Source organism: Oncorhynchus mykiss, chromosome 32, assembly GCF_013265735.2.
Source record: "Oncorhynchus mykiss isolate Arlee chromosome 32, USDA_OmykA_1.1, whole genome shotgun sequence".
Lineage (NCBI taxonomy): Eukaryota > Metazoa > Chordata > Actinopteri > Salmoniformes > Salmonidae > Oncorhynchus > Oncorhynchus mykiss.
The window spans coordinates 970,261-986,429 of record NC_050572.1 but is presented as its reverse complement, the minus strand read 5'-3'; positions in this window follow the sequence as shown (position 1 = coordinate 986,429).

The following is a 16,169-nucleotide window of genomic DNA, read 5'->3' as shown; positions in this document are numbered from 1 at the left end:
AAAAGTTGACACCTACTCAAATGAGTTATTTTCTTTATTACTATTTTCTACATTGCAGAATAATAGTGAAGACAAACTATTAAACATATGGATTTTTTAAATTTATTTTACCTTTATTTAACTAGGCAAGTCAGTTAAGAACAAATTCTTATTTTCAATGACGGCCTAGGAAGTGTGCCTGTTCAGGGGCAGAACAGATTTGTACCTTGTCAGCTCGGGGATTTTAACTTTCAACCTTTCAGTTACTAGTCCAACGCTCTAACCACTAGGCTACCCTGAGTACAGTAGCCACCCTTTGCCTTGACAGCTTTGCACACTTTTGGCATTCTCTCAACCAGCTTCATGAGGTAGTCACCTGGAATGCATTTCAATTAACAGGTGTGCCTTATTAAAAGTACATTTGTGGAATTTCTTTATGCGTTTGGGCCAATCGGTTGTGTTGTGACAAAGTGGGGTGGTATACAGAAGATAGCCCTATTTGGTAGAAGACCAAGTCCATATTATGATAAGAACAGCTCAAATAAGCAAATATAAATGACAGTCCATCTTTACTTTAAGACATGAAGGTCAGTCAATATGGAACATTTCAAAAACTTTCAAAGTTTAAGTGCAGTCACAAAAACCATCAAGCGCTATGATGAAATTGGCTCTCATGAGGCCCGCCACAGGGAAGACCCAGTGTTACCTCTGCTGCAGAGGATAAGTTCAGCTGTTAGCTGCACTTCAGATTGCAGCCTAAATAAATGCCACAGAGTTCAAGTAACAGACATCTCAACATCAACTGTTCAGAGGAGACTGCTTGAAATAGGCCTTCATGGTCAAATTGCTGCAAACAAACCACTACTAAAGGACACCAATCAGAACAGACTTGCTTTGGCCAAGAAACACAAGCAATGGACAAACCGGTGGAAATCTGTCCTTTAGTCTGAAGAGTCCAAATTTAAGATGTTTGGTTCCAATCGTTATGTCTTTGAGATGCAGAGTAGGTGAACGGATGATCTCTGCATTTGGGGTTCCCACCGTGAAGCATGGAGGTCGTGGTGGGGTGGGTGCTTGGCTGGTGACCCTGTCAGTGATTTATTTAGAATCAAAAGGCACACGTAACCAGCATGGCTACCACAGCATTGTGCAGCGATACACAATCCCATCTGGTTTGCGCTCAGTGGGGACTATCATTTGTTTTTAAAACAGGACAATGGCCCAAAACACATCAAGGCTGTGTAAGGGCTACTTGATCAAGGAGAGTGATGGTGCTACATCAGATGACCTGGCCTCCACAATCACCTGACCTCAACCCAATTGAGCTGGTTTGGGATAAGTTAGACCACAGAGTGAAAGAAATGAAGCCAACAAGTGCTCAACATATGTGGGAACTCCTTCAAGACTATTGGAAAAGCATTCCTCATGAAGCTGGTTGAGAGAATGCCAAGAGTGTGCAAAGCTGTTATCAAGACAGAGGGTGGCTACTTTGAAGAATCTCTAATATATTTAGATTTGTTTAACACTTTTTTGGTTACTACATGATTCCATAAATGTTATTTCATAGTTGTCTTCACTATTACTCTACAATGTAGAAAATAGTCAAATGAAAGAAAACCCTGGAATGAGTAGGTTTACTGGTACTCTACATCCACCTCCTTTTTATTGAAAGGCGGTACAAGTCAGTTGTTTCAAGCTCAAACTCTGGATGGCCTGACTGGATTCGGAGTGCTTCCAGATTGCTCTCCCTTTGTCGTACTTCCAGCTCCATCTCTTTTAAAATTGAATGGCATGCACACGTTCTTGTTATAGTCTGGCTGCACGTTTGTTCTTTTGCCTTTTCCCTGTGCTCAGGCTCAAATTTGTGTTGCTCCAACTTCGCCTTTAGTTCTAACTCCCTTAGTTGCACATCTACAGGATGTACTCTACCTCCCATAGGACCCAAACTAAAATGGATATCCACAACCACTTAGGATAGTGAGTAAAAAGAATATGGAGCAAAACAGGGGAAACCAAAAGTCAGACTTCTATAACACTTATATAGGTTGAGTTTGAAATCACACCTCAGCTGATGTGAAGTATAGCTCTCCCCAACATCTCTCACGCTCCACTGGAGCACTGGGCCAGCCACTCCTAAATAGCACCTGGGCCAACACAAGTGAAACACCTTCCCTCTAACGAGATGGCAGCCAGCACAGGTGTAACACATAATGACTAACGGGGAGACTCCAATCTGTGCGCCCTACTTGCTAAAATGCTATACATGCTAAAAGTCCAACCTCAAAACAAATGGAAAAACAAAAGCCTGTAACTGTTGGGCTTTCTTGTCTCTCCCCCCAGTGTAGGAACTTTTATTGAACGGATGTCCTGATGATTCATTGGGGGCTTGGAGCACCCTGTGCAATCTTCTCCCTGAACTCTCCCCCTCAGTCATATTTAATGTAGTGTTGAGAATCCACGCCTGTCACTTGGGGGGCCAGTTGCGTATAGCTGTAGCATGATTTTGGTGACCTTATTTGACCCTTTCTACTGTTCATTGAGGCATGGTTTGATCCCACCCAGGGACACATGAGTATTTACAATACTTATCACAATGTACTCAACTTGAATCATAAAAGTTTTCTCTGTTTATTAAAATACACATAAGAGAGTTCTAGTCTCTCAGAAGTTGGTACACTGTACTTAAAACTTGTGATAGTTTTAATAAAGTTGAATCAGTTTGGCTTTTTTTGTCTTAAATGCTTTATTTAATAACGTTTAATTCTTCAGAACAAATAATTTTACAGGAGAGGAGGGGACCTACTGTGATTCACTAGTTTTACAGGAGAGGAGGGGACCTACTGTGATTCACTAGTTTTACAGGAGAGTAGGGGACCTACTGTGATTCACTAGTTTTACAGGAGAGGAGGAGACCCACTGTGATTCACTAGTTTTACAGGAGAGGAGGGGACCAACTGTAATTTTTATTTTCTTAAAATGGCACTTGTCTCCTTTTCACCTCATTTAATTAACAACTAATTTACTTAAGAGGCACATCTCAATGGTTGGTCCAGGTAAGTTATGACACAGCACAAGCGGGGGCTTTCTTATTTTGTTCTCTATTGTTCCTCAAGCAAGTTGACGTCACAGATTTCCATAAGACCAACACCTTGAATGCCTAAAAAAGACTGTTAGAAATGTATTTGTTACACTTTAGTGTCTGTACATTACTGTATTCATAGTTGGTATATCACTTTTCAAAAGTAAAAGTTCAGACATTGCTGGAGGACTTCTTGCAGTTGGAAGACATTGCAGTTGCCATTGTGATGCATGTAAAGACAAAAAAAGAGAAGATTGCTTGATGTCGAGGTTTAATTGAATGAAATCAAAGGCATTTTTACGAGTGTTAGAGCACAATTGAAATGCATGTATCTTATTCATAAAGACAACACCCAAGCACCTAATTGAAGATTACTTTGAGGTTTACTTTAATGAAATCAAAACAAATATTTTTGTACAACAAAATGATTCACACACTAACTATAGAAATTGTTTTTTAATACAAGACATATTCACCGCGATTAGAATAAACTGCTGATCTTTGTGCAACATTTACACAAACTAGCAATGCCATTGTTTTTATTGAATTTAGTACTAGGTCTTTAAGTAGGTCTACAGGTGATTGCCTGAATGCATGACAAAACTACATTTCCCAGATTATCACTGTTTTGGATATCTTCAATTTTAGGTGAGGCGCATATCCTTCTCCTTTGCAGTGCGGAAGAACAGAAGCTTTTCTGAAATAAAATAAAGAATAAGACATCACTTCACATTATGTAACCATTTCAATGAATGATGTCACAGGAGTGAGGACAATGAATGACATCACAGGAGTGAGGACAATGAATGATGTCACAGGAGTGAGGACAATGAATGATGTTCTCACTCCTGTGAGGATCCGAATGATCAGGTTACCGTGGGTCCACTACCGCGCCCCTTCTCTAAAAGTGGAGAATGATACAATATTCCTAACACAAGTAAGGTGATAAAATGCTTGGTGGGGCATGAAACTATAATCATGTCAAAAAAGTTGTTGTTTGTGATATCATTGAGGACACACTTTGAAATGGTTAGACTCTTCTAGACCAGTACACGGACGGTAAGCCGGATGTGTAAAATGGTTAGACTTTATATTAGAATAGCGTGACTGACAGCGTTAGCTGAAAGGTACGACACAGGAACATTCAGACTACAACTGTTTAAGCACTTTAGTAAACTCAACCGAAGACGAGAAGACAAAGACAATTTACTCTCAACACTATAGATACCTCTATGAAACGACATTGGTAAACCTCTGGAAAATTAATTCTAACAGACAGCCCGAGACAGAGAAGCTACAAAGGACATGGTGATGCCATGACGTTGCCCTATTTGGGTACAGCGAGCACCATCCCCCTCTCTCTGCTTCTCTGCTCCTACAACCAGGCTGCTGTGGTCAGAGAGGTCATAAATTCCTAGGGAAGACCCTGCCTCATGGCCACACAGTATAGAGACAGAGTGAAGTTTCATAGAGAACAAAGGAATTTCTTCCACCTCACAGAACTTGATGTCCGAACAACATTTATGTTCCGGAGAAGGTATAAAGGATTGGTGAAGAATCCAGCTACGAACTGGTCCGTTTGTTACATTTTGGTGAAGCTCATGGGAGACGGTGCGGCCACATTACCATAACGCTGTTTATTTAATAGCCTCAGATATGAGGTTTACATCTAATTGTTGTATAAGGTGAATGAGTGAGGATGATACTGTTTGTAAAATTGTGTAATGTGATTTTGGACTGTTTAATGAAGGAAACTCCAATTGCCTTTTGAGTTTAACTAAATCAGAGGACCGCCCATGAGCCAGTTAGGGTCGGGCATCCTGGGACAGGCCCTTTTCTGCAATTCCGAATAAAACCCCAACTTTGAGAAGTTCTCAACAGACCATGTTTTTCTCCATTACGAGAGGACAAAGGTTGCAGACCATTGCTGAATCTTTTAACCATACCACGTGGTTAAACTCTTAGACTATCGATACCGACAGAATAAGAACAAGTCTTTGATATTAATTACTTGTCTGCAGCTAGGAATTCGTTATCAATGAACGAATTCGGTATCATTCTATAACGAAATGAATAAATGTCACTCTGAACAATCCATCCTAACCACAACAGAGAGAGAAAGAGAGAGAGAGGACGGAAACTCTCCAACAGAAACTAACTTTTCAACAGCGATCAAGACGACACACTGAGCGTAAATATTTTTATTGATTGCAATTGTTCCCGAATGAGTGAGCATTCATGTGCAAAGGATTAGCATTTCAATTATAATTATGTCTGTTGACAGTTTAGTGGGCTAAACCGCCATTCCGGGTTAGCCCACTAGGGCACATTCCCCTATCATTTCTTGTAACCATTTTTACTTTGTTTGTTTATGCATTTCTGTGAATTACTTAGTAAATAAATGATTTAAGACAATTGATGTATGGATGACTCATAGTGAAGACTGGGTTCGTGCAGATAACCAACAATTTACGACGTTTGGAATGAGACTAACATGAGATAAAGTAAATAATTCATTAATTCGAAGACTAATTGATCAGATATCAAATATCTGAAAAGTTATATTAGGAAATTCTAACTTTGTGGGGCGGAGCTAGCATGTTGGAGTTTTTTGCGAAATAATCTAATTTAACCTACTTTATGGCACTTTTTACAACAAACGTTTCTTTCTAATACAAGATTGTAACTTTTTATATGAAAATGCCGAGTAAAAAGCGACTAAAGGACAATAAATCCACAGCGGAGGCCTACTCCCCACTAAACAACGAGACAGACATGGCGGAAGGCACATGCAACAATGTGAGACTTACAGAACTTACCCGGGCTTTGGGGGAGCTACGTGTTGCTATAGCTGAGGATCTTAAGGCCACTATTGCTGAACTGGACACCAAAATCGAGAGCATCATTCGAACGGTCGCTTCGCATGGCCAGAGTATTGTGGACCTTGAGAAAGCTTCTGAATTCAACGCTGGTAGGATGAGTTAGAGAAGCTATGCACGTCATTGCAGGATAGTGTGCAGTGGCTTTCTCTGAAAGTGGTGGACCCAGAGGGCCGATCCAGACGTAATAACCTTAGCGTTGTTGGTCTGGCAGAGGGAGGGGAGGCGGGCTCTTGCCCCACCGACTTCTTCGCCAAGCTATTGAAGGATGCAATGGGATCGGATGTTTTGGCTTCGGATCCCCAGCTGGACTGTGCACATCGTTCCCTTGTCCCAGTGCCTAGACCGGGCCAACGTCCTCGCCCAGTAATCATCTGGTGTCACAGTTTCAAGATTTCAAGATCCTGCGTGAAGCTCGAATGAGGGGCAACCTGTCACATAAAGGGCACCCATTCCGTGTCTATGAGGATTATGCGCCCGATGTGGCAAAGCATCGCGCCGACTACAGAGATGTCATGACCAAACTCTACAAACTCCATCTTCGCCCAGCCTTGCTCTTCCGTGCAAGACTAAAAATTACCCGCCTTCCGGTGAGAAGATTTGGCTCTCCTCGGTTTTGGATGCAGAGAAGTTTATCCGGGAATATATGCCAATCCCCCGTACACGTTAGAGTGCCTTGTCATTGTGTGTTAGGGTCTGCTCATGGACTCGAATCCATACTATACCATAAACAGGCTCAACAAGGGCTACCGAACATGTAAGACGCTGAGCCGACCAATGGATGGCGGTCAGAGCTCTCATGTAACGTTAAATTCAGTTTCATCCCGGCTGTGCTCAGAGCGATGCATATTTTTACTTCCAGGTTTGATCACTGCCACCTTCGGATGGATATACTTATATTCCCCCATTTTTATTTTGTTTCGTTATTTATTTTACATTATTCTTATTATTCTTATACCATTTATTTATTGCTTGCAGGGGACTGGGGGTGATGGTTGGGCAGACGCAGACGCAGACGCAGACACCTGGTTAGCAAGTTGATGTTTTGTGCCGTTCTGCCTTTGTCTAGCCGTGGGCCGCTCTCCCGACTAGATTCCCACCAGCCCTCTGTAGTGCTTGTGTCTGTGTAGGTGTGCGTACATATAATTACTATTTGTACTTTATTACTATTTTCTCTTAGCATTTTAGTATTATGTATGTGTATATATTAAATCAGTGTAGATTGTTATTCTGGGGTATGAATGTTTGTATGTGTGTATGTGTTATGTGCATATGGATGTATATACATATTTTTTAAATATATATTTGTATATATGCATTTTTTGTGTGTGGGTGTGTATGTATGTGTGTGTGTGTATGTATGTATGTATGTATGTATGTATGTATGTATGTATGTATGTATCTATGTATCTATGTATCTATGTATGTATGTGTATGTATATGTGTATATATATATATATATATGTATATATATATATAAAATATTTTATTTTATTTATTTAATCTTAAAAAGGAAAACATTTTCTGTATGTGTATGTATATGTGTATGTATGTGTGTGTATGTGTATGTATGTGTGTGTATGTATGTATTTATATATGTATGTATGTGTGTATGTGTATGTATGTGTATGTATATATATATATATATATATATATATATATATATATATATATATATATATATATATATATATATATATATATATTTTTAAAATATTTATTTATTTATTTATTTATTGGTCGGTACATTTAATTTAGCATATTCCTTGTTCCGATCTCCTGACCCACAGTATGTAAAGGTACGGCTGTCTATGTCGGTTTCGGATGGTTTATGTTTGACCGGCATTGCTTAGCAATATAATCTTGTGAGGCTATATCTTGCTTATCTCTGGGATTGACCCAGGATGAAGCTTAAATGCGCAATATGTTTAAGTTGCAACTTATTCTGTTTAGGTTTATTAGATGCTAACTGAACACTTTATTCGCGGGAGCCTCCTCAGTTCAGATGTTAGTAGAAGTTCCAGGATAGTGAGAGGTGAACGTATGGTTGGGATTTTATTTTTGTTTTACCTCTTGTTCGAGGTCACGCCGTGCTTCTTTGGTATCGGCCAGACAATTTATTATTTTCTATTTTTACTTTTTTTTCTCTCCTGTTTGTCCATGCCTGTTAAATGTGGGTTGATGGGGGGGTAAGTGTTGGGGAAATTAGGGGAACAGGGTGGGAAGTAAAGGTGCTTGCAGGGGGAGGGGTGGGTTGGATACTGCTCGGGTGTAGGTGCTACATATGCTGATCGTGATGGTTTGGTGCGCTTTCTTACCTTTTTATCAAGTTACATGTCATGCAGGCCACCATAGGAACTACAAACGAGAGGAGGGCGGGGCTTACATTCACTTCCTGGAATGTCAAGGGTTTAAACAAACCAATTAAGAGAGGCGAGGTCCTAGCCCACTTGAAAGCATTCTCGTCTGATATTATATTTTTGCAAGAAACCCATCTGAAAAATAACTCTCATAGCAGACTTAAGTGTAGGTGGGTGGGGCAAGTGTATCACTCTAACTTCTCTGCCAAAACGAGAGGCACAGCGATTCTGGTACGGAAAGGAATTCCCTTTCTACATAAAACCACTATTGGGGATAAAGAGGGTCGGTATGTGATCGTAATAGGAGAAATCCACTCTACTTCAGTAACTCTATTAAATATCTATGGACCAAACATTGATAACCCCTCTTTTTTCAAAAGAGTCTTTGTCCTGATTCCAGATATCTCCTATACTAACCTGATCATTGGAGGGGACCTTAACTGTGTGCTAGACCAATATTTGGATAGATCCTCTACCCGGCGAACCCCTACCTCCTATTCAAGCAAATTCTTGAATACCTACATAAAAAATTCTAACTTATTTGATATATGGAGGATCGCTAACCCTACGGGTAGGGAATACTCCTTTTACTCTCATGTTCACAATGTTTAAACTCAAATTGACTACTTTTTGGTGGATGCTAGACTACTCCCCTATACCTGTAATGTGAGGTATCATGATATTATAATCTCGGACCACAGTCCACTCACCTTCTCCCTGAGATTGGGTGACATTGTACCAAATGAGAGGGTCTGGAGGTTGAATCCTCAGCTCCTCACAGATCCAACATTCTGTGAATATCTTAAAGACCAAATTACATTTTTCTTTGATACCAACGACAACACAGAGACTTCCCCAGCATTATTGTGGGAAACACTGAAGGCTTATCTGAGAGGCTGTATCATCTCCTTTCAGGCTGCCATGAGTAGGCAAAACAGAGGAAAACTGGAAGAACTGGAGGGACAAGTTAACTTACTGGATAGGGAGAATGCTAGCCATCCATCTATGGAGAAACATAAACAAATTACCTCTTTAAAATTGGAATATAATCAGATTCTCTCAGCTAAAATTGCTAAATCTTTTCTCTATGCCAAGCAAAAATATTTTGAGTTTGGTGACAAACCACACAAATTACTCGCCAGACAACATCGAAAAAATGTGAGTGACCGAATGATTCACAAAGTTAAATCTGCATCTGGGGAATTACTCTCTTCCCCCAAAGACATCAATGACAGATTCCGTCAGTTTTATGAGACTCTATATACATCTAAAGCGGATCATAACCCCTTCATTTTGCAAACATTTTTGGAGGACTGTAATCTTCCTGCCCAGAACCAGGACGATTCTAACTTCCTGAATAAAGGAAATATCTCTTGATGAAATTCGAGAAACAATTAAATCTCTAAAGAGTGGCAAGACCCCGGGCCCAGATGGATACCCTGGTGAATTCTATAAAACATTCCATATACGCAGATGACATCCTCCTCTATGTAACAGAACCCCAGGCTAGTATCCCAGCTATTCTTGATGTAATCAATTTGTTTGGTACCTTCTCGGGATACAGAATAAATTGGAACAAGAGTGAATTAATGCCCATACGGTCGCAAAACACCTCCTGGCTAGAACATCTCCCAGTTAAGTTATCTTCAGAAAAATTTACATACCTAGGAATTGTAGTTACCAAACAATACTCCTTACTCTTTACAGAGAATTTCCCCTCTCTGATGCAAAAACTCAAGGCAAACATACTACACTGCAGAAAAAAATAAAGGGAACACTAAAATAACACATCCTAGATCTGAATTAATGAAATATTCTTATTAAAACCTTTTTCTTTACATAGTTGAATGTGCTGACGACAAAATCACACAAAAATTATCAATGGAAATCAAATTTATCAACCCATGGAGGTCTGGATTTGGAGTCACACTCAAAATTATAGTGGAAAACCACACTACAGGCTGATCCAATTTTTATGTTAGTGCTAGTTTGACCATCAGAGGGCATCTTTGAGAAACATTTGATAGTCTCCCATATTGGCATTACAAAATAATTTAAAACCTTTTTTGGAATAACTTAGTACATGGGATTGATTTGAGGAAATTTGGCTTAATTAATTTGATCAATATTAAGATGTTTCTATTCCGAGAAAAACGAAAATGAAACCATCAGGGTTCCATTAGGATGGAATGGAAAATATTGCGCTGTACATGACGGTCGGGAGTAGGCTACAGCATAAGAGGCTTGGAGGATTCTAAATTAACATCTAAAGAGCATAACATTTCCACACCCTAATTGTAGTGTAAACAATACTCACTTCGCCTATGGTAGGTCTACAGTATATGTAAAAATATGTTTTTCAATGAAGTGAGTCTCTGCCAATAATTACATTTAGAGGTTTGGAGGATTCTAAATGAATATCTAAGGGGCATGTTCTGTTAGGATCTGTGAGAATTTCTGAGAATATCTAAGGGGCTTTTATATAATTATTAATTAATGAGTAACAATAATAATCGCTTTGTTTAAAAAGTAACAATATTTTGGAGATTTTGGAGAAAAGGGCAATTCTTGAACATGGGGTGAGACATCCTCACTAATTTATAAATAAACTATTTTTTTTATTGATAATTAATTATTTCTGGAGAAACCTAACTTGATTATTTTGCAGACATCACTTGCTTATATTAAATCAACACATATCTTAAAAATGTAATGGAAAATAATTTAACATTTTAATTTCTCCATGCTTGTCTCAGAGCAGCGTGAAACGGTTCTCAAATAGATGTCCACAGCGGGAAGGCTATATATAGCGATATTTTGGAGATTATTTTGTTTACAAAAAAATAACAGTGAGCGATTGTAATGTGAATAAAGGCAAAAATGACTGTGTTTGAAAGAGTATTTTCCAGTAAGCAACAATTTGTTCACCTTCATTGGACAACTTTGTTCCAATATTTATGTAATTCAGTGATATTTATTCCTATAGTAATTCGTTATGGATCCACAACTAAATCAACATCTGCATTTTAAAGAGTATTTTTTTCATTATTTTATTAACGAAAGCATAAAGATGCTAATGAAGAAATGTAGTACTCTACAGTAAATACTTTTACATTTGGATAATAAAGTATTCAAAGCATTTTGAAGATATAAGCCACCTGCATTTGTTTATTAGGCTACTGTGCAGTCTGACAAGTAAACATAGCCTAAAATACATACTGTAATAAACATGGGAAAGTGCCTAATTCCTTACATAAGGGAGAGCAGTACCTTCAATAATGGCTGTACTAGAGAATGTGGGCATGTGGGAGACCGGGGTTCAATTCCCATATGGGGAGGAAGTATATCGGTCCTTGTAAATAAATAATAATTTCTTAACTGATTCTATATGGCGCTGTACAACGTTACGGTCGGCAGTACAGTACTGGGCTATTTAGCTAAAGAATCCCTGTGTCGTGCAGGCAGGGCAAGTGGGAGACCGAGTAGGCTGTCCTTTTAAATAAGAATTTGTTCTTAACTTTTTATGGCAGGGGCAGTATTGAGTAGCTTGGGTGAAAAGGTGCCCATTGTAAACGGCCAGCTCCTCAGTCTCAGTTACTAATATATGCATATTATTATTAGTATTGGATAGAAAACACTCTGACGTTTCTAAAACTGTTTGAATTATGTCTGTGAGTTGTAGCAGGCCTCATGTAGCAGGCAAAAAACAGAGAAATTCCACTTCCTGTTTTTTTTCTGGGGTGGCAGATCTTCAACCTAGCTCTCATTGAAATTACAGCGAGATATGGATGAGTTTTCACTTCCTACGCCTTCCACTAGATGTCAACAGTCAATAGAACTTTGTCGGATGACTCTAATGTGAAGGGGGGTCGAATGACACAGGAAATAGTCACCACTGCCACGAGTTGACCATGCATTCACTATGCCCATTCGCAGGGGAAGCACCTGCGTTCCACCACTCATTTGAAGTCATTCTAATTCTCCGGTTGAATCGTGTCCGATTTCAAAAATGCTTTACAGCTAAAGCACAACATATGATTATGTTAGGTCATAGCCAAGTCGAAAAAACACGCAGCCATTTTTCCAGCCAAAGATAGGAGTCACAAAAAGCTGAAATATAGATCAAATTACTCACTAACCTTTGATGATCTTCATCAGATGACACTCATAGGACATCATGTTACACAATACATGTATGTTTTGTTCGATAATGTTCATATTTATTTCCAAAAATCTCAGATTACATTGGCGTATTACGTGCAGTAATGTTTTGATTTTACAGAAATACTCATAATAAACATTGATAAAAGATACAAGTGTTGTTCACAGAAATAAAGATAGAATTCTCCTTATTAATGCAACCGCTGTGTCAGATAAAAAAAAAAACGAATGGAAAAAGCATAATCTGAGAACGGTGCTCAGAGCCCAATCCAGCCAGAGGAATATCTGCCATTTTGGAATCAACAAAGTTAGAAACAACACCATAAATATTCACTTACCTTTGATGATCTTCATCAGAAGGCACTCCCAGGAATCCCAGTTCGACAATAAATGACTGATTTGTTCCATAAAGTTCCATAATTTCTGACCAAATAGTCACTTGTTGTTAGCGTGTTCAGCCCAGTAATCCATCTTCATGAGGCACAGGCACTTCATCCAGACAAAAACTCGAAAAGTTCCGTTACAGTCCTTTAGAAACATGTCAAATGATGTATGGAATCAATGTTTAGGATGTTTTTAACATAAAACATCAATAATGTTCCAACTGGAGAATTCCTTTGTCTTCAGAAAAGCACTGGAACGAGAAGTAACTCTGTCAGGAGCGCGCGTCATGAGACCAAGGCTCTCTGCCAGACCACTGACTCAAAGAGGTCTCATGAGCCCCTTCTTTATAGTAGACTCCTCATTCAAGTTTCTAAAGATGGTTGACATCTAGTGGAAGTCGTAGGAAGTGCAATTTCCAAGCTTTGAAAAACAACAAACCTCAGATGTCCCACTTCCTGGTTGGATTTTTCTCAGGTTTTCGCCTGCCATATGAGTTATGTTATACTCACAGACATCATTCAAACAGTTATAGAAACTTCGTGTGTTTTCTATCCAATACTAATAACAGTATGCATATATTAGCATCTGGGACAGAGTAGGAGGCAGTTCACTTTGGGCACGCTATTCATCCAAAAGTGAAAATGCTGCCCCCTATCCCAAAAAGGATAATAAAGTATGTGGAACTCAACTCACACTGTGTCTTGGTCCGCTCCTTTAAACGTTCGTGACACTAACCAGAATAGAAAGAGGAGTGGGATGCCCCAGTGCACAAATGAGCAAGAGGACAAATTACAATCTTACCTTTTTTTAACTAGGCAAGTCAGTTGGCATGACTAGGCATGACTACCTACCGGGGAACAGTGGGTAAACTGCCTTGTTCAGGGGCAGATTTTTACCTTGTCAGCTCAGGCATTCAACCTTTCGGTTACTGGCCCAGCACTCTAACTACTAGGCTACCTGCCGTCCCAATACTCATGTTATAACACTAGCTAACTAATGTTACACTAGCTAACACTAGCTAGCTAGCTGGCTAATGTTAGCTAGTCAGCTAACTTGCTAAATAGCGATTTTCGTATTTAGCGGCCATCACCATGTCGATGCTCTCCTCAGCACTCTTCGACTGTGGCGTTTATCGTCCGGAAAGAAGTTTCACCGTTAGATCGTTGGACTCAACACTGTGTTCGACGGTGAACGATGACTCACATTTGACAACTCCAAAGTCTATGAACTTCTAGAGCTTCTCGCCCACCCACCTCAGCAGTCTGACATTATTTATTGGACTGACATTCAACAACACTCTCTTCTTCTCCAGGTTACACACCAGACTGCTGGACACCTCTCTGAGGTTTCTGATGAATGAATGGATGAATAAATGGATGCATGGATGAATTAATTAACTTCTTTGGGCTAGGGGGCAGTATTGGGTAGCTTGGATGAAAAATGTGCCCAAATTAAGCTGCCTGCTACTCAGGCGTAAAAGCTAGAATATGCATATAATTATCAATTTGGATAGAAAACACTCTGAACTTTCTAAAACTGTTTGAATGATGTCTGTGAGTATAACAGAACTCATATGGCAGAGAGAAAGTCCAACCAGGAAGTGGGAAATCTGAGGTTTGTAGTTTTTCAACTCAGCCCCCATTGAAGATACAGGGTGATATTAGTTATGTTTCACTTCCCAATGCTTCCACTAGATGTCAAAAGTATTTAGAACCTGTTTTGAGGATTCTACTCTAAAGGAGGGGCTCTTTGAGTGAGTGGTCTGGCAGAGTGCCACATCCTCGGTCTGGCGCGCTCACGTGAAAGGTAGCTACGTTCCACTTCATTTGTACAGACAAAGGAAATGTCTGGTTGGAACATTAATTAACCTTTTGTGACTAGGGGGCAGTATTTTCATTTTTTTTAAAATAACGTTCCCGTAGTAATTTTATTCATTTCACCTTTATTTAACCAGGTAGGCAAGTTGAGAACAAGTTCTCATTTACAATTGCGACCTGGCCAAGATAAAGCAAAGCAGTTCAACACATACAACGACACAAAGTTACACATGGAGTAAAACAAACATACAGTCAATAATACAATATAAACAAGTCTATATACGATGTGAGCAAATGAGGTGAGATAAGGGAGGTAAAGGCAAAAAGGCCATGGTGGCAAAGTAAATACAATATAGCAAGTAAAACACTGGAATGGTAGATTTGCAATGGGAGAATGTGCAAAGTAGAAATAAAAATAATGGGGTGCAAAGGAGCAAAATAAATACATAAATTAAATACAGTAGGGAAAGAGGTAGTTGTTTGGGCTAAATTATAGGTGGGCTATGTACAGGTGCAGTAATCTGTGAGCTGCTCTGACAGTAAACGGGATAGTTTGTCAGGACAAGATGCTAGAATATGCAAAAACACTCTAAAGTTTGTCTGTGAGTATTGTCTGTGAGTATAACAGAACTGATATTGCAGGCGAAAGCCTGAGAAAAATCAGATCCGGAAGTGACTCATCTTTTGAAAGCTCTGCGTTCCAATGCGTCCCTATTGAGCAGTGAATGGGCTATCAACCAGATTACTTTTTCCCCGTATTCCCCAAGATGTCTACAGCATTGTGACGTGGTTTTACGAATTTATGTTGAAGAATACCCGTAAGCGGTTACATTGCGCAAGTGGTCACCTGATGGCTCTCAGAGTGATTCTCGCGTAAAATGCAGAGGTAGCCATTACTCCAATCGGTCCTACTGAAAAACCAATTGTCCTGGTGGATATATTATCAAATAGATATTTGAAAAACACCTTTAGGATTGATTATAAACAACGTTTGCCATGTTTCTGTCGATATTATGGAGCTAATTTGAAATACTTTTTGTTTTCGTGACTGCAATTTCCGGGCGATTTCTCAGCCAAACGTGAAGAACAAACGGAGCTATTTCGCCTACAAAAATAATATTTTGGGAAAAAAGGAACATTGGCTATCTAACTGGGAGTCTCGTGAGTGAAAACATCCAAAGCTTATCAAAGGTAAACAATTTAATTTGATTGCTTTTCTGATTTCCGTGACCAAGTTACCTGCTACTAGCTGGACAAAATGCTATGCTAGGCTATCGATAAACTTACACAAATGCTTGTCTAGCTTTGGCTGTAAAGCATATTTTGAAAATCTGAGATGACAGGGTGATTAACAAAAGGCTGAGCTGTGTCTCAATATATTTAACTTGTGATTTTCATGAATAGGAATATTTTCTAGGAATAATTATGTCCGTTGCGTTATGCTAATTAGTGTCAGTCGATGATTACGCTCCCGGACCCAGGATGGGGAGTCACTAGAGGATAATGAAGT